Below are 17,385 nucleotides of genomic sequence, written 5' to 3'. Positions count from 1 at the left end.
AGAGAAGTTAAATGGAACATAGAGAAGAAGAGGAAACTTTGGTTTGGGTTTAAACTTCAATTTTCAAACTAGTTGGGAGCAGGTGTTGTGGCAGACCAACTTCAAAGGGAATGTTGCCCCTGAGGCAATGAAGAGCCAGGTATGTGGAGGGGAGGCATCTGGGGTCCTGATGTGCCATGGTGGACCCTAGAATCCTGGAAGCCCTGGGACAATGACAGAAATACATCATGCTCTGGCAAACCTTCTCATCAAGTGATCTCTGGGCTACTCCCTTCCTGAAGAGGTGCTGGACAGAGGTCCAGAGGACTCAAAAACCTGTCTGAACGGTGCCTTAGTGACAGTCACAGCTTTCGGAACCCAAGTGTCTACTCTGGAGCAGGCATCTGGCATAATTCATTCACATAGACTCATTCATTGACCCCCTCATGGCAATCCTACAAGGTAGACAAAACTATTCTCTTCACTTTCTAGGTGAATAAGCTGATGCTCAGCAAGAAGTGAAGTACCTGCCAAGGCCATGTAGCTGGGAAGAAGTAGAGCTCATGTCAAACTCCCTGTTGAGTTTGCCCAATCCCTGTATTCTCCTGCCTGCCAGCCTAAATCAGCTTCCCTACTCTAGGGATAAATTAGGAAGACTTCAGCACAAGTAACAAAGCCCAAACTGGTGCCAATAGTGAAGGCATTATTTTACCCAATGAGGAGTTCAAGGTAGAATGGGTTTCAGGGCTGGTTGATTCAGCAGTGCTCCAAAGCCTTTGGGGACTCAGATTCTTTCTTTTCTTGGTCACCCTCAGCGTGTAGACCTTGCCCCCCAACAACTGACTCTTTTGTGTTCCCAAGTTCTTTAGTTATTTAGATATGATGTGTCCAGAGGAAAAAATGGTGTTGGGGGTGGGGCATCTTTCTCTATAATCATTTCTTAGAAGCAAGGAAACTTCTCAAGAAGTTTCTCTTTTGTGGTTCCTTGACTGGGTTCAATGGGGTAATTCTCACTTGGGGCCTCTCATGACATTGCAGTCAGATGACCATTGGGGCTGCAGTCCTTTGAATGTCACCTGCCTTTAGTGCCCAAGATGGCTTCTCATCTAGAGCTTCAGCTGGGATTGGGGAAATGATGGAGGACAGCCAGGCAGCTCTCTCTCTCTCCACACAGCTTCTCCATGTGGTTCATTTGGGCTTCCCCACAGCATGGTGGTCTCCAGGCAATCAGAATTCATGCAGCAGCTGGCTTCCCCCAAAACAAGAGACGTAGTTGGAAGCTACAAGGCTGCTTATGACCTAGCCCCTGAAGTCACACAACAGCACTGTCACTGTATCCTCTGAGTCAAAATTAAGTCCCCGAGCCAGCCCAGATTCAACGGGAGGAGACAACACAAGGGCAAGAAATCAGACTGGGAGGTCTGGTTTATTGGTGGAGAGGCCATTTTGGAAACTAGCCGCCTTCCTCCCAGAAAACTTCTGTTTAATATGTCAATGACCAGAATTGTATCACAGATACCCTCTTTAACCAATCACTGGCAAGGACAATGGATTTAGTAGGATTGATCGTCACATTCAGGGATGTACCATGATAAGCAGTCAACATGATTGTATTTAGAAAAGTCAACAGGGCAGACTGACCCTTGCTTACCCCACATTTTTGTGAATTCATTGTGGTTGGTTCTCAAAACGATCCCTTCCCCCAAAGTCCAAATCCCTCCTTATATCCCCCAAAACAAACCAGAAAATCAAGAGCTGAAGGTTTATTCCACTTCTAGACCTTGCCAATCCCCCACCATAAAGCACATGAAAGTTTGGGCAAAGTTCCTGCAGATGTTTTGTTAAAATGTAACTTGTCCACTAAGTGGCATGGGCCAGTTTACTGTCAAGAACGATTTAATAATCTATTCAGCTTCTGGATGCCTCTGAAGCTCTCCTGTGTCTACAGTCACCTCTGTGTGAACCATACAACAGGTAAGTGAGAGGAGCAGAGAGGTAGCCTGGGGTACAGAATCAGAAGACCTATTATTAACCAGGTGACTAAGTGGCTCTATCAGCCTCAGATTCTTCACCTATAAATGATAATGATAATGGCAATAAAATGGAGTCATTGGAAACTTTGAATGAGATACTACCCAGAAAAAAATACACAATGATATGTAAGTGGACGCTACTCTTACGAGAGAAGACAGATAGTCTAATGGTCCGGGCGGGGGGTGGGGTGGGGGGAGTAGAATCAGAAGCCCAGATCCTCACTGTGTGTGTTCTTGGGGAAATGACACCATCTCGCTCATTCTCAATTTCCTTATCTGTAAAAGGAGGGGGTGGTGGTAATGCCTGCCTATCTGTCTCACAGAATGGGGAGGGGGGAGTTCAATTGAGATAAGAGATGTGAAAGAGATTTGCTCAAATGCTCCATTGATGGAAGTTGTTGCGGAAGAGGAAGTATAAGAGAGAAGCAGATTTGTTTTTAAAAGTGCACAGGATGGGGTCACCGTAGATGTCTTAGGCTGAGTCCCCAGGCACAGAGCCTGAGACAAGACTTTGAGGGCAGGGGTGCCTGAGTAGCTTAGTGGTTAAGCGTCTGCCTTTGGCTCAAGTCATGATCCTGGGGTCCCGGGATTGAGTCCCATGTCAGGCTCCGCACGGGGAGCCTGCTTCTCCCTCCCTATGTCTCTGTCTCTCTCTCCATGTCTCTCATGAATAAATAAATAAAATCTTTATAAAAAATAAAAAGACTTTGAGGGCAAGTAGTTGACTTGGGAGGTGATCCCAGGGAAAACTGCAAGGAGGTGAACAGAGAGTGGTGTGGAGGGGAGGAAGTCAGCACAGGTTATGGAATCAAGTGGGTTACTCCTATGGCCCCCGGGGATTTGTGGGATTCAGTGTAGACAATACTCTGCAGAGTAACCTACCCTGGAGGCAATTCCAGTTTGCCTCTGAGCAAGCAGAGTAGGCTCTAGTGCAAAAGAAGTTCTTCAGCCATGAATTTCAGGTGCTGGCACTTACAAGCTCAACCATCATGCTGAAAATGAACATGGGAACACATATGAGCAGTGCCTCAGTAACTAGATGACCACAGTAACCTCTTAGACCTAACCTACTGACAAGACAGGATAGAGAATGTAGCCATGGTCAGTTCCAAGGGTTGTCTACTGCCCAAGGGGTGTTATCCTATTTGATCCTCATAATAAACTGTGAAGTTACACAAGACAATGTGCAGAGACTGTTTTGCCCATGGTCTGCCATGGGGTAAGCATTTGAATGTAATTAGACGTTCTTCTTGGCATCATTATCACTCGAAAGGAAGGAGCTCTCACCACAAAAGGAACCCCAGAATCTCTACTTCTTGGTTGTGGAGGACCTTTGAGAGGCCTCATTCAACATCTGAGCTTCTTCATCCTTAAAAGGGGATCCCAGTTCCATCCACATTGAAGCGAATGGTGGGTATTCATCATTTCTAATGGCTGAGTAATATTCCTTTGTATATATACATGTACACACCACATCTTGATCCATTCATCTTTGAGTGAAGTAAGTAGTTGGAGAAGGACAATCATTACATGGTTCACTCATAAGGGGAATATAAAAAATAGTGAAAGGATTAGGGGATGATAGAAAAATAGTGAAAGGATTAGGGGATGAGTGGGAAAAATCAGAGAGGGTGACAAAACATGAGAGACTCCTAACTCTGGGAAATGAACAAGGGGTAGTAGAAGGGGAGGCGGGCAGGGGGGTGGGGTGACTGGGTGACAGGCACTGAGGGGGGCACTTGACAGGATGAGCACTGGGTGATATACTATATGTTGGAAAATTGAACTCCAATAAAAAATATACATAAAAAAAGAAAGGGGATCCCAACTGCTTCTCCCCTCTCTCCCTTTTCTCACTGAGCAATCATCCTGAGTGCTGGGCATTTGGGGTTCCCAGGCAACCATAAGGACCCAGGGCAACCATAAACTTCAGAAGTGCATCTCCAACCTGGTACAGGGCCCCCCCTCTCTCTTCTCAAATCTTGGCTTTCGTGCATCTGGAAGTCCTTCTCATCCCACCCAAATACCCATAAACCTTTTTTTATTAGTCTTTTCCCCTGTCTCTCCCCCGCCCCCAGTCATTTTACAGTGACGACTTCAGAGGTATTTAATACACATATAAAGGAATCTATTCCATTGAGAGTGAGGAAGGGAAAATCATTTTCTTCCTTCCTTTCTTTCCTTTTTTTTATATCTACAAAAGAACTCTCTCTATGTGCATTTCAGAAGCATCAGAAAATATGAACAAACAAAAGTGAAAAAAATGTAAAAGCATCAGCAGACCAAGGTACCCAGAGAAAGCCAACTCTACATGTCTTTTTAAACATAGTTTTATGCAAATTCACAGGTATTCTTTGACTATATATACTTTCCATTCTTTTTTGAGAGAGAGAACAAGCATGTGTGCTTGAGGGTGGGTAGGGGGATGGGGTGGGAGCAGAGGGGGAGAGAATCTTAAGCAGGCTTCACTTCTTAAGGGGCTCAATCTCACTACCCTGAGATCATGACCTGAGCTGAAATCAAGAGTCTGACAACCGACTGAACCGCCCAGAAGCCCTATATTTTCAATGGGAAAACATTCACATAGTTCCCATTTCCATGGCTACAAAAGAATAGAGAGTGAAAATTCGGCCTCTGACACCTGCAGCTCCATTCCCCAGCCCAGAGCAATTTTTCTTCACTTCCTTAAACTTCATTTTCCTATTTTACACACATTCACACATACTAGACCCACCGTTATGAGTCTTTGCTTTTTCTTTAGCAACATATGTCACACAGTTCCCTTTTTTGTCCTTTTAATGGCTGTATAGTATTCCACCATAGGGGTTAAGCCACGATGTAACCAGATCCCTACAGTTGGCTATTTAAAATGCTTCCAAGTTTATGTTATCCTAAACAATGCTGCAGTGACTGCCTTGTCGATACATCCTTGCATAAATTTTTAAGTATATCTGGATGTGAAATTGCTGGGTCAGAGTTCACATGCATTTGTTACTTTGCTAGAACATTTAAATATTTTGAAGAAAAGACAAACTATTTTGTAACCTGTTTGTCTTCCATTCACAATACTTATGTGTGTGCGTGAGAGAGAGAGAGAGAGAGCGAGGGAGAGGGAGAGGGAAAGTGAGTGAATCAATGATTATCATTGTTCATTTAACCCATCTAACCCATTGTTCATTTAACCCATTTAACCCAGTTTGGGAATGGTTACCCTGCTTCCACCTTTACAGAATTAAAAGTCATCACAGAATTAAAACTGCTCTGTGGCAAGCGAGAAAGCCATTTTCATTCATGAGCCTCAATTTGAAATAATAGAACCATGACTCAGAATGCCACTGCAGCAGATATCGAGGAGACCAAAAAGGAGGAGAAAATTTCAGGTAGAAAACCTTCAGTTTCTGTTTTTGTATATTTTGTTTTTGTTTTTGTTTTTGTTTATTTTTAAGTTAAGAAAGTATAATAGTTGCTTTCTGGTTAATTTTTTTCTCCCATAAGGACTCCATGTTTTAACTCCTACCTTAATAATAAACTATTTATAAATTACATTCCTTGCTTTAAAAATAAACACCACTTCTCCAGAAATTGAGATAAATAAAACGTCATCTATTTATCAAATTGAACTCTTCATGCCTAATAACCCATGGCCTAGCTAAAGGAATTGTTATCTAACAGCCGGGTCAAAAGTGCAAGAGTCCAGACTTATTAATTCTAAGCCAAGCCAGGCCATTGATTAGGTCTGTTGAAGGAAGAGTGGGAGGGAGTGGCCTGCGGACACTTCAGTTTTCTGGGTCTTCTCCCCTCAAAGATGATACCATTGTCTCTAGCCTCGGCCTGTGTGTTTAACAATGTTTGTGTAGTGCTCAGATAAAAGGCGCAGGGTGAGACTTAAGTGGTTGTTAAAATTGTCAGCCCCAAAGTCATCAGAATTCCGATTGATAACCCACACTTACAGTGAGAGGAGACTTTGTTTTTTTTTTTTTTTTTTTTTAGGGAGGCTGATTTTCCCTTTTTAATGACTGGGAAAACACTCCAAGTCCACTTGCACTTTGGGACATTTTAATCGCCAGCATCCTAGATTTTATTAATTTATTGTTCTTGATTTATTATTATTATTATTATTATTATTATTATTATTATTATTATTATTACTTTTGCTCTAAGAACTGAGCCTCTGAGCTAGCAGAAGGGGCTCAGAGACAGCCTGAACTGGAAGGTCAAGATAGGTAGCATTCAGGAACATGGGGTCTCAGAGTGATGGATAATCATGGAAACTGAGGCCCTAGGAGGGGACTGCCTTGCCGGGGCTCAAGAGTTGGGGTCAGCTCTGGAATCAAGACCTGACTTCTTCACTCTTGGCCCATTTTTCTTTCCCTAAATGGTTCCTTGACTGCTCTGTGGAACTCTTGCTGGACCACTCTTGGGGGCCCCTTTAGCAGATGGACTAACCGAGGAAGAGATGACCCCACAAAAATTCAAGGCAAGCGTCCAGAATGCCCACTCTCTGTTCTACATCATCTCTGCTCCTCAGGAACCTTGGCATCTATTTCCATATTCTACTAGACCAAAAGCCGATCTAAGGTTTATAGCTGTCTAGCTACATAGGAGAATAGTTTGGGGCTATGGCTGGGAGGTGGCCTGAGTCCCACAACACATGCTGCAGGTTGTGAGAGTGATGAGGCGGGATGCGGTCCTGTCATCACTGCTTCTCTGCTCTGTGGCCACGGGACACGAATCACCCCAGGCCTCATCTATAAAATGGCGATAATGATGATGCTTCCCTTACCCAGCTGTGAGAACAAAATTAAACAATCCATGTCCAGTTAACTTATATGGGTTAAATAAAAAATGTTAAAAATCTATGCTTAGCACAGTGCTTGGCTCCCGAGAGGCCCTCACTAAATGATGCCCAGTTTTGCTATTGTTGCTATGGTTGTCATTGTGGATGAAAGGTGCATGCCTTTGGGAAAGTCACTTCACCTCCCCATTCCCCTCCTGCAACAGACCCCCCCCCCCCAAAATGGGTCTACTACCTCCTTGAAGGGATTATTTCAGGAAGAAATGAGATAATACACCCACACTTCTCCACAGGGTGCCTGACACATAATAAATCTGAAATAAATGGTAAGTGTAATATTTACATAGGATATTTACCTGTAATAAACACAAAATAAGTGGTGGGAATAATATTGACTTTGTGTAACTTGTTTCTTTGCCTTATGCTTCACAATCTTCTAGAAGTGAGCCGCAGTGACACCTGCAGCAGCATTCTAATTGTGGGGAGCATAGGAGTGACCCGGGATGAGCGTTAAAATCACAGATGCTACAGATCAGAGATTTGGATCCATAAGTTTGGGATGGGACCCGGGAAATCACTGGTTGTGACCCATCCATCAAGTGATAGGGAAGCAGGTGATCCCAGACACGCCCTTGGAGCGATGTCGCAAGAAAGGTGTGACCAGCGGCACAAAGGCAAAGGATAGTAAGGAACTAAAGGATCAGGATGCGCCCACATCGAGTGGTGATGGGTCGGTGGCCGCCACCTTCCAGGAGCCGCGGGGGCCACACAGAACCCACGAGGCTGCCAGGCTGCCATTCTGGTTGCTGGGCCAATGGGCTCGGTTTCCAGCTGCGAAAATGTCCCCTTCGCCCTTCTCCCAGATGCAAGCATGCAAGTTTCTGCAGCCGGTGGTACCAACATCTTCTTCTGGGGGTTTCCTTTGAGGACTTCGGCCAGAGAGGGCAATAATTAACTTCCTTTAAAATGGTTCAGTGCCTAGAACCTCTGTCCCCTTTGTAATGGGACCTCTGCCCCCCCCCCACCCCATTGCCTGTAGGTTTCAGTGGCCCCACTGTCAAAGGTTTCAAAGACCATTTGGAATTACTTAGCCTTGGGGTCACTGGGCCTCTCTCCAGCCTCCTGAGATGTCCGACTTTGCTATTTTCCTGTTTCAGCTTCACTGGGTTTGTTCATTCATAATAGCAACCAAATGTCCCCCAGGCCTCCTTGCTACGAGCCTCTCGAGGTTAACTTGGGCCCCTCAGAATAACTTCTTCCTGCAAGCCCACCTAATAGACTTTGCCAGACTTTGCCCCTTTGCCAGTCCTTGCTGGGTCCTCTCAGCCAGCTCATCATCCAAGTACAACTCCCAGCAGAGCGCACCCTCCTCCTCTTCCTGCTGTGGCCCCACTCATGTGAGTGGGGTATAATTGGTTTAGGAACCCCCAGAATCCAGAACCTAGGCTGCTAGGGTGAAGAAAGCTCCAGGGAAGCCCTCACTTGCCCATCAGGTGCCCCTTAATTTTTTTTTTTATAAGTGGAAGTTTGCACCTCTTGATCCCATCACCGGTTTTGCCCACCCTGCACTCCCCACCCCTCTGAGAGCCACTGATCTGTTCTCTGTATTTATGAGCTTTGTTTTGTTTTGTTCATTCATTTTGGTTTCAGATTCCACATGCAAGTAAAACCATATACACATCATCTTCTTAATGTGTATGTAATTTGCACCTGCAGATGCCCACACATACAGAAGGTGAAATCATAAAGATATGTACTACCTTAAATCTGTTTTTCTCAGGGATTCTGGGTGGCTCAGTGGTTGAGCATCTGCCTTCAGCTCAGGTCCTGATCCAGGTCCAATCCCAGGGTCCTGGGATTGAGTCCCACATCACGCTCCCCACAGGGAGCCTACTTCTTCCCTGCCTGTTTCTCTGCCTCTCTGTGTGTCTCTCATGAATAAATAAATAGAATATTTTTAAAAATCTATTTTTCTCACTTAAAATTGGATCTTTAGTGACTACATAGTATTCTATCTACAGAGAAAACATGATTTTTACCAATCTCCTATTTTGGCATATCTAAATTCTGAACTATTTTGGTTGTGACCCAGTTCACTGCTATGCACATGTTTACAGATAGTTGTCCACACTTCTGGTTATTTCTTTAGAAAACTTTGTAGAAGTGTAGCAGCCATGCATGCAATTTTCACATAAACTGCAAGCTGCCCAAGCGCCTCCATTTAGGCTGTTTCAATTTACAGTCCCTCTAGTATTGTAAAAGAGACCCACTGTTTTAGTTGAGATCAGCTCCCCAAAGCCCCTGAATTGGAAGGCTCCCCAGAAACTTGGCGTGCATTTCTCATTATGATTCTCCCTCCCAGAAAAAGGGAGGTCAGAGGAGAGAGGGAAAGAAGGAGTGAGAAAGGAGATGGCTGTAGGGGGAGGAGAGGATGACAGGTAGGTGAGGGCAGAAAGACAGGAAAGGAAGAGGAAGGATGGAAGGAAGGAGGGAGAGAAAGTCACACAGGAGGAGAGAGAGAGAGAGAGAGAAAGAGAGAGAGAGGCAGTGGGAAACACAAGAGGACCAAGAGGAAGGGGACATCACAATTTTGCTAGAGAGCTAGAAACCATGGGACAGGGGCACCTGGGTGGCTCAGTGGTTGAGCGTCTGCCTTTGGCTCAGGCCGTGATCCCAGGGTCCCAGGATCGAGTCCCACATCGGGCTCCCCACAGGGAGCCTGCTTCTCCCTCTGCCTGTGTCTCTGCCTCTCTGTGTCTCTCATGAATAAATAAAATCTTAAAAAAAAAAAAAAGGAAAAGGAAAGCCTTGGGGCAGGTAGGCAAAAGCGGGGCTCATCACTACTCTAAACCAGGGACAAGATAGTGTGAGCCTAGCAATTCTACAGCAGGTGTTACCCTTCGCCCTGTGTTCTGGCCTCTCCAGCTTCTCGGAACAGATTCCCCAGCACTGGCCCTTCCGCCTGCCTGTCCCCCCAGTGGGACTGCCCGGAGGAGGGCACCTGGAGCTTCCAGGGTTTGTCAAGAAGACGCTCCGTGTTTACAGACCAAGTGAATGAGGACGTAAACACCATTTGGGAAGATAACTGCATGAGTGATTTGAGCCAAACCGGCAGACAAGGGGAATTTAGAAAAAGTAGGTGGTGACCACAGTGCGGCTGGTGGGGAGGAATGGAAGGAGCCCGCTGATGGCTTCAAGTTGCCTGCAGCCGGCAGGGGGGGGTGGGGGTGTCACAGGGAAGGCCAGCCCCGAAATAGGAAATAGGCAAGCCTGTCCCCAGCTCCAGCCACCCGGAGCTCTGAGGGCGCTCAGCCCCCCGCCCTGAAAGCCTGCCCTCCACCCAAAGCAGAGAGCGGATGTGGCTCTGCCCTGTCTCCCAGAGACCATTTAAGGCCTTGAAAATCTCCTGCTCTGAAATGCAAGTCCAGTGACACCCCCGTGCCAAGAGCGGATGAGCATGTTTTGTTCCTGGGACATCTGCTATCTGCCACTGGAATGTCAGAGATGTCTGAGCCTTCCAGATCCTCACTCCTGCCTCTGCGCTTCCCCCTCCCGCCCTCCTTCTCCCTCCTGCCCTCCCTCCTGCCCTTTCTGTCCCCTGCAGCCTTAGTGACCCTGAGCGGAACTTGACCCCGCACTTTTCCCCAGGAAACCAGCCCCACCAGTGTCCTTTTCCGTTTGATTGTTTGTTTGTTTGTTTGGCACATTCTCCTTTTCTGCAAGGTGATTAGTGATTGAAAGCCGGGTACTTGAGGAACGCCTTGGCAAGTTAGCCAAATACTAAAAATGCCGAGTGAAGAGCAGTTTCTCCAGTGAGGTCCATTTGCAATTTAAAAGGATATAGAATATAAAAAGATATCCAAAACACAAACTTGGGGCCCGCAGAAGGGAACTGGGGGGTGGGGAGGTGGGGACCAGAGGCGTGTGGGTCAGGAGTCCTTGCACCTTGTACTCAGTTTTTTTGATCATGTGCATTTATTTTTTTAAAAATCTTTGATTAAATAATTAACTTGCTACTACTACTACTACTCTTATTATTATTAATATAAATGGCTGGTGGATCCAGTTCAAATCCTGCTGTATCTACTAGCTGTGAGGGTCTGGGTTCCTGACCTCAGTAGTTCTTGGCTGTGAAATGGGGCGATTGTATGGCCGGCCTGGTAAGAGTTGTGGCAAAGAACAGATGAACCAGCAGGGTGCTTGGGTGGCTCAGTGGGTTAAGCATCCACCTCAGCTTGTGTCCTGATTCTGGGGTCCTGGGGTGGAGCCTAAGCAAGGCTCAGCAGAGGAGTCAGCTTCTCCCTCTCCCGCTGCCCTTCCCCCACCCGCTCGTGTGTGTGTGTGTGTGTGTGTGTGTGTGTGTGTGTGTGTGTGTGTGTGTGTGTTCTCTCTCTCTCTCTCTCTCAAATAAATAATAAAAAAAAATCTTAAAAAAAAAAAAAAAGAGGAGTTCGTGTGTAGAACCCTTAGCATCGAGCCCGGTACTTGTAGTCAATAAATGTCCACCATCACCATCACCATCATCATTATCCTCAGTGTTAGTGTCTGCGGCTGCTAATTCTGCCCCCAAAGAACCTGGTTGATTGTTTGTTTGTTTCCTGAAAGCCAGGAAGCCTCTGTGATATCACCCACTGGCTGCTCTTTGAAGTAGGGCTGCGTGCTCCACCCGGGAGGGAGAGAGCCATGTGTTAGGGTCCTGAAGCATATAGATCTTCCCCCGCAGATCATTAGGCTCACGTTTGTCACATTTATTTTAAGGAAACTGGTAGGCAGAGGGTGGGTGAGGTTAATTGCTCTGTGGATCCTGGGCGGCCCTGCTCTCCAGATGGGGGGAGGCTCAACAAAGCTTGGAGTGACCCCAGAGGCCTGGCCAGGGCCCCAGCCCCTAGGCCCAACCGAGCAGAAATAAGACCCAGCCTGGAAAGGGGTGGCCGGGATCTAAGCTTTCACCCCTGGGACACCGGGCGGGCAGGAAACCTGAATGGTTTGGTCGCACGCAGTTCTTACCAAGGCCTGGGAAAGCGCTAGGAGTCGGCTGGACTCCGGAGGAGCCGCGCTCCCAGGGCCAGGCAAGGGCCATTCGGTTTGGAATTCTTTTCCGGCCTGAATCATTTCAGAGGGTCGGGAAGAAAGGGCATGGAGCCTTTTGGGGTCTGACCGCTCGCCATTTAGAGGGCAGACGGCTCCCCAAGACAGACCAGTGATGGCATCTTTTCCCTTCCATTGCCAAGGTTCAGACTTCCCACTTTATAACACACCTACTGTGTGCCTGGCCATTGGGGGCTGCCCTTCCCATAGCCGTGGGGCCCTGGGACATCGCCTCTCCAAGCCTCCGTCTGCAAAACGAGGAAAATAACAGTTCGCACCTCACAGACCTTTTTTGAAGAATTAAAGCGCATAAGCACTCGATCCATGCTAGCCCTCTATGATGAGGATGAGGATGAATTTTTCAGACTAAGTGAGGACCAAGATTAGTTTTCTCCCGAGAATCTCTTCGTATCTCTTAAGCCCTCCATTTTCCGAAAAAGAAAACAAAACGACCCATTAAGCAGTATGCCTCAGCCCTTCCAGAAAATAATCAGGAACACACAGCAGCCCCGGATAAATTGGTAGAAAACTCATGGTGGATAGAGACGGGCAGCGTGTCTACTCAATGCTGATTTTCTGACCACCAAAATATTCCTTTTTCACGGACCTGCTGGAGTTCTGTGGATCAACAACTCTGGCCCGGGCACTCAGGCACTCATCGCCCCCACCCCGGCAAAGCTCCCCAGGCCCAGAGAAGGTGTGACTTCAGACATAATGGTAAGGATGGGGGGGCGGGGGCGGAATGCAGGCCTGTGTGTGAGGTGATTGTAACCAGAAACACCTCGGCAGGCATCTCGCTGCTGTCCTGAGCGCTGCTGGCAGGCAGCCGGGCCCAGAGCCGGGAGCCGGCCGGAGGTGCCCTGGCTCGCCGCTGACCGCCCTCCTGGGCCCGGCCGCCCGATAGCTTATCGGGCCCGCTCGGGGGGCGCCCAGTGCTACAACCGGAAACGCGGCTGGAGGCCAGTGGATGCTTGATGGAGCGCTTCACGCCAGGGTGCACGCAAGTGCGCGCTTAGGCTGCCAGGGCAGGCCTGCGTCCATCCCCGCGACCAGGTAAGGCATCATCAGGTGGGTGGGGAGCAACTGACGGTGCCTCCACCCTCAGGGCAGTGTTCCCTCCGGGCCTGGAAAAGGCTGGTATTTTATGAGAACCAGAGCGGGGGAGGGGCATGGAGGTGGAGGCAAAAGGCAGGAATGGCAGGGGTCAGTGCAACCTGGCAGCCAGAGGGCCTCAGGGTAGGGATGTCGTGGGGTGCAGGGGGAGGAGAGGAGGTACTAGGACAGAGGCCGTGCCCCCCAAGTTGTCAGTAAGGGTGCGCCCGGGAGCCGCGCCTGACTTCCTGGGCGCGCTGTCACTTTCCCACGGCTGGGCTTGACAGGCTCCAACCAGGAGCGGTGTGCGCTCTGTTCCACTGCGACGTTACCACGCATATGGGGGTACCTGCGTGTTGGGGTGCGAGGGCCCGTGGTAAGAGGCTGATTGCGTTGCATGAGGTGCATGAGAAGGTGACAGGGATTTGGAGTCTGAAGCCCTGATGCTCTCAGGTTTTTACTGTGCACTCTCTGGCTAGTAGCTTAACTTCTCTGGGCCTGTCCTTCTCATCTTGCAGGGACAGATTCTAATAGCTACTAAGTGGGTTGTTGGGGTTTAGTAAGGTGATAATTTGAAAGATCGTTTGAAAATAGAAAGAGGCTTATTTTGGGTGGTCTATGCTTAGAAAATTCTGGCACCGTCTAGAGTCAACTGAGCAGCACAGCTGCCTGGGATGTGCGTTCCCCTGGATGGGGACCCAGGTGGGATCAAACAGGTTGAACTATGGCCTGCTTCTGCCCTGAACAGGTGTCCCCAGTCCCGGGGAAAGATGTCTGGGGAGAATAGCACCCGAGTCAGTGAACTGCAGAGAGGCTTGCAGACGCCAGCCAAGTATGCCTTCAAGGCCTGTAACTCCAGCACCCACCCTAAACGAGCAGCGAGCTGCTGCTCAGGACTGGGTCCTGGGAGATTGCTGCCGATCCCGGCCCCCAGGAAGGCCTCTCCAGGGCCCGCCCTCACACTGATCCAGTGCGCTCCCAATGCCCTTCCAGTTCACTCGGGACAGCCGGGACCCGCAGGCAGACGCGCAGACAGACAGACGCCGCGGTGCCGGGCGGTCTCCGGCTGTGCCCGGGTCTGCGAATCAAAGGAGGGGAGTACTCCTGTCACCCTCTCCCCCTGCTCTGCTCGCCCTGGCAACACTGAACGGGGCTCTGACTGGTCAGCTTTCGGGGATGAGCCCCCTCCTCAGGCACTGCTCAGCGTTTGTGCTGCATCTCTTCGCTTTAAGCAGGGGACCTTCACCTGTCCAGGGACCCCAGAAAATTATATGCAAAATCGACTACTGAAGTGCTTTTTTTCTTCTTTGGTGCAGAGAAAGGCCATCTTTTTATGAGCTTCTCCAAAGGTCTACATTCTACGGAAGGTTAAGAACCTCTCTTCCGCACCAGGACTTCAGGGTTTTTTTACCCTTCGTGCCAGGTGGAGCGTTCCAGATTGGGTGTTCTTCTCCTGCATTCACTCTCAGGGCAGTTGGCTGTGAGAGACAGCACAACATCAGTGCGTAGACATCTCAAAAATGTTCCTTCCAAAAGTTTAAAGGGAAACTGACTGTAGGAAAGGGCTGCCACTGCCATCAAGATCAAGGCAGCTGGTTAGAGGCTAAAAGCCAAGCTCAGGCCCCCTGGCCCTTAATCTAACACGGGGTAAGAATCCCCAAGTATCATGAGTGCAAAATGGGGCCCAAATCGACCTCCAAAATGCCCTAGGTTACCAGGGTGGCCAATGGTCATTGTTACTCTTTAATGACACGTACTAAGCTGGTTTGAAATACAAAAACTTGCATAGAGCGAGTGGGAAGGTAAAAGGCCCTGCTTAGCTCTTTCCTTAATTAGTGGGCCGTTAACCTTTCGGATGACAAGGTATCCACAGAGAAGCTGATGAAAACTATGGATTTTCTCCAGAAAAATACACCAAACGTTCACAATTTCACAAAGAGCATCCAGTGCTCTGCAGACCTTTGACGGCCATCCGTGTCACTTAACTTCAACGGAAGGGAAGATCGCAGCTCCGGGCAGAGGCTAGTTTGGGGAACATCCTTGGGGACCGTGTCTCTCTCGAAGAGACTTGTCCCCAGGAGTGTGTGGGATGCCCATCCACACACAGGTGCGCACACACACACACACACACAGTCGGTCAGCAGACCCACCGGGGCACACCTTGCACAGCCGGCCCCGCATCCACAGCCGAGCTGCGGGTAGCCAGGAGAAAAGTTCAAGTCGCCAGCCCAGGCTTAGCTGAAAAGGTCTTTAACACCCCAGCCCCTCCAGCCTCATTGTTTATCCATCTGAGCGACTCCCCTTCCCTGGCCCGCTCCCACCCCCACTTTTCTGAGGTCGACTATAAAAATAAACTATTTTTCCTTGTTAATAAATCTCCGCCCGGCGCCCTCTTTTAAAGAACTCCAAAAAAAAAAAAAAAATAACTGCGCCCCGCGCGAGCGAGCAGAGAGATTAATCTCGAAGCAGGATTTATGTGGCGCGGGCATCCTCAAACAATTGGAGTCATAAAGTGAAATGAGATTCGGAGGCGGGTGGGGGAGGGGGAGGACCTCGAGAACCACAAACACATTTGTGTAGCTAAACAATGTGGAAACTCTTAAAGACCCTTTTTTTGCAGACATCTTGCAGCCACGGCGCTTCCCTGTCAGCCCGCGGGAAAGGGAGAGAGATATATTAACTGAAGACACAATCTAAAATTACTTAGGGGTTTTAAACATGCGGGCAATGGGGGCGGGGGCGCTGATAAACTGTTGTCCATATTTCCTTCTCTCGGTGTATTATTTCCAAGATATTTCACCCCGTCACAATGCCCCCTCCCTCCCCACCCCTTCTTTTCTCTCTCCATTCATTATGCTGACGAGCGCGCAGTGGCCGAAGCCAGGCGGGACTGGAGACCCGCGGGCGGGATCTCGGCTTGAGCCAAACGCGCCGGGCGCAATTGTGCCAGTGTGTAAAGATGCGGGTGGGGCGCACAGAGCCAAGGCACAGGGTCTTGGGTGGGTCACATCTGTCTATGGGTGACCTTTCTCGGGACCCTTTTCGTTGTAACCTGTGCCCACTCTAGATTCTTCCGGGCTTGAGGAATTCCAAGCAGTATTTTAATATGCAGCGTTGGGCAGGAAAGCAGAAAACCCCTTTCTTTTGCCTCCTGAGTTAGGGCATGCGGACGCGGCGGCCCAAGACGTTAGGGGTCCGAGCCCTGATCCAGAAGTTTAGAGCCGCTTACAGCCTCCTTCGAGCGTCTCGGCTTAGTCTGGCTGGACTGCGCGGCTCCAGATACGCAGCTAGGGGAGAAGCAGATCCCCTGTGCGGTTGGGAGGACTTGTGTAGGGTTGTCTTAAAAGTCTGGAGAAATAGGGTGCGATGGGGTTGGTGCTCATCGTGCCCTAGATCCGGCCTCTAGAGCACAGGACTCACACACTCATGAAACCCCCGCATGAACCAGGTGGTCTGAGTTAGTGTATTTAAGCTCCTGGTTGCTCATCTGTAAAATGGGGATATAACAGCCTCTACCCCTAATAATTGTCAGGCGAGTAAGTGATCATAAAGCTCGATGAAAAGCATAGGTGGCCCATGAGTGTCAGATATTTTTGTGGTTTTCACTTATTATGACTGAGTCGTGAGAGCCTGGCAGGGGCCACAAGGCTGCTCTGTTACTCTGCAGAGGGGACGCAGGCCAGAGAGAGACATTCGGTGTCCCAGAGGGGATGATGATACAGTTAAGATCGGAAGCCTGATTTTTGGATTCATTCATTGATTCAAGAAATATTGCATTGTTTTCAGGCTCTGCTCTGGGCCCTGGGGACCCAGCCGTGGCCAGGAGGGTCCTCTCCCCCTCGCGCAGCCCGCCCATCGCTGGGGGAAACCCATGTTGAAAATAACCCTGCCTCCTTCCGTGCCAAAGTCTTGCCTCCGCAATTCGCAATTCGGTAACGCCTTTCTGGTCACAGCTGGGGTGCTGCAGGCAGAGCCCTGCCCCCAGGGGGCACACAAATGTGGAGGGCACTAAAAAAAAAAAAAAAAGGCAACCTCAGAGGAGGACACAGCGGCCGCCGCTCAGCGCCAGCCTGTGACCAGCGGCGCAGCTTTGCCTGGGCCGCCGGCTGTGGCTGTCGCCCTTGCGGGGCGGGCGGCCAGCAAAACATTTCCAAACGTGTCTGGGCCTGATTCCGGAGTGTGAGGCAATCCCTCTGGCCCACGCTGCCGGCGGACCCTTTATTTAGGCGCGTTTCAGCCGGGCAGTGCTCGTCAGCGCCACTTATGTCATCTTTCTTGGGTCCGCGTGGGGAAATCTGCTGTGAGCGCACCCAGCGACCCTCCCCTCTGAGTGGCCCCCACTCTGGCTCCTCCGAGCTGAGCCGGGGATTTGCTCCAGGGGGCCTTAGCCGCCACCGC

The 17,385-nt window shown here is 49.2% G+C and overlaps 1 protein-coding gene across 1 annotated transcript in view; it reads left to right on the top strand.

Moving 5' to 3' along the window:
• The first annotated feature begins 12,791 nt into the window (after positions 1-12,791).
• Positions 12,792-17,385, top strand: part of TBX5 (T-box transcription factor 5) — an 86,886-nt gene continuing 82,292 nt past the window's right edge. The window contains exon 1 of the mRNA XM_025474075.3: positions 12,792-12,948. The gene's annotated coding sequence lies outside the window, so the exon portion shown is untranslated. The remainder of the gene's footprint in view (positions 12,949-17,385) is intronic.

This window comes from Canis lupus, chromosome 26, assembly GCF_003254725.2.
Source record: "Canis lupus dingo isolate Sandy chromosome 26, ASM325472v2, whole genome shotgun sequence".
NCBI classification, from domain to species: domain Eukaryota; kingdom Metazoa; phylum Chordata; class Mammalia; order Carnivora; family Canidae; genus Canis; species Canis lupus.
Note: the sequence above shows the minus strand (reverse complement) of the source record. Positions and strands in the feature narration are given on the sequence as shown.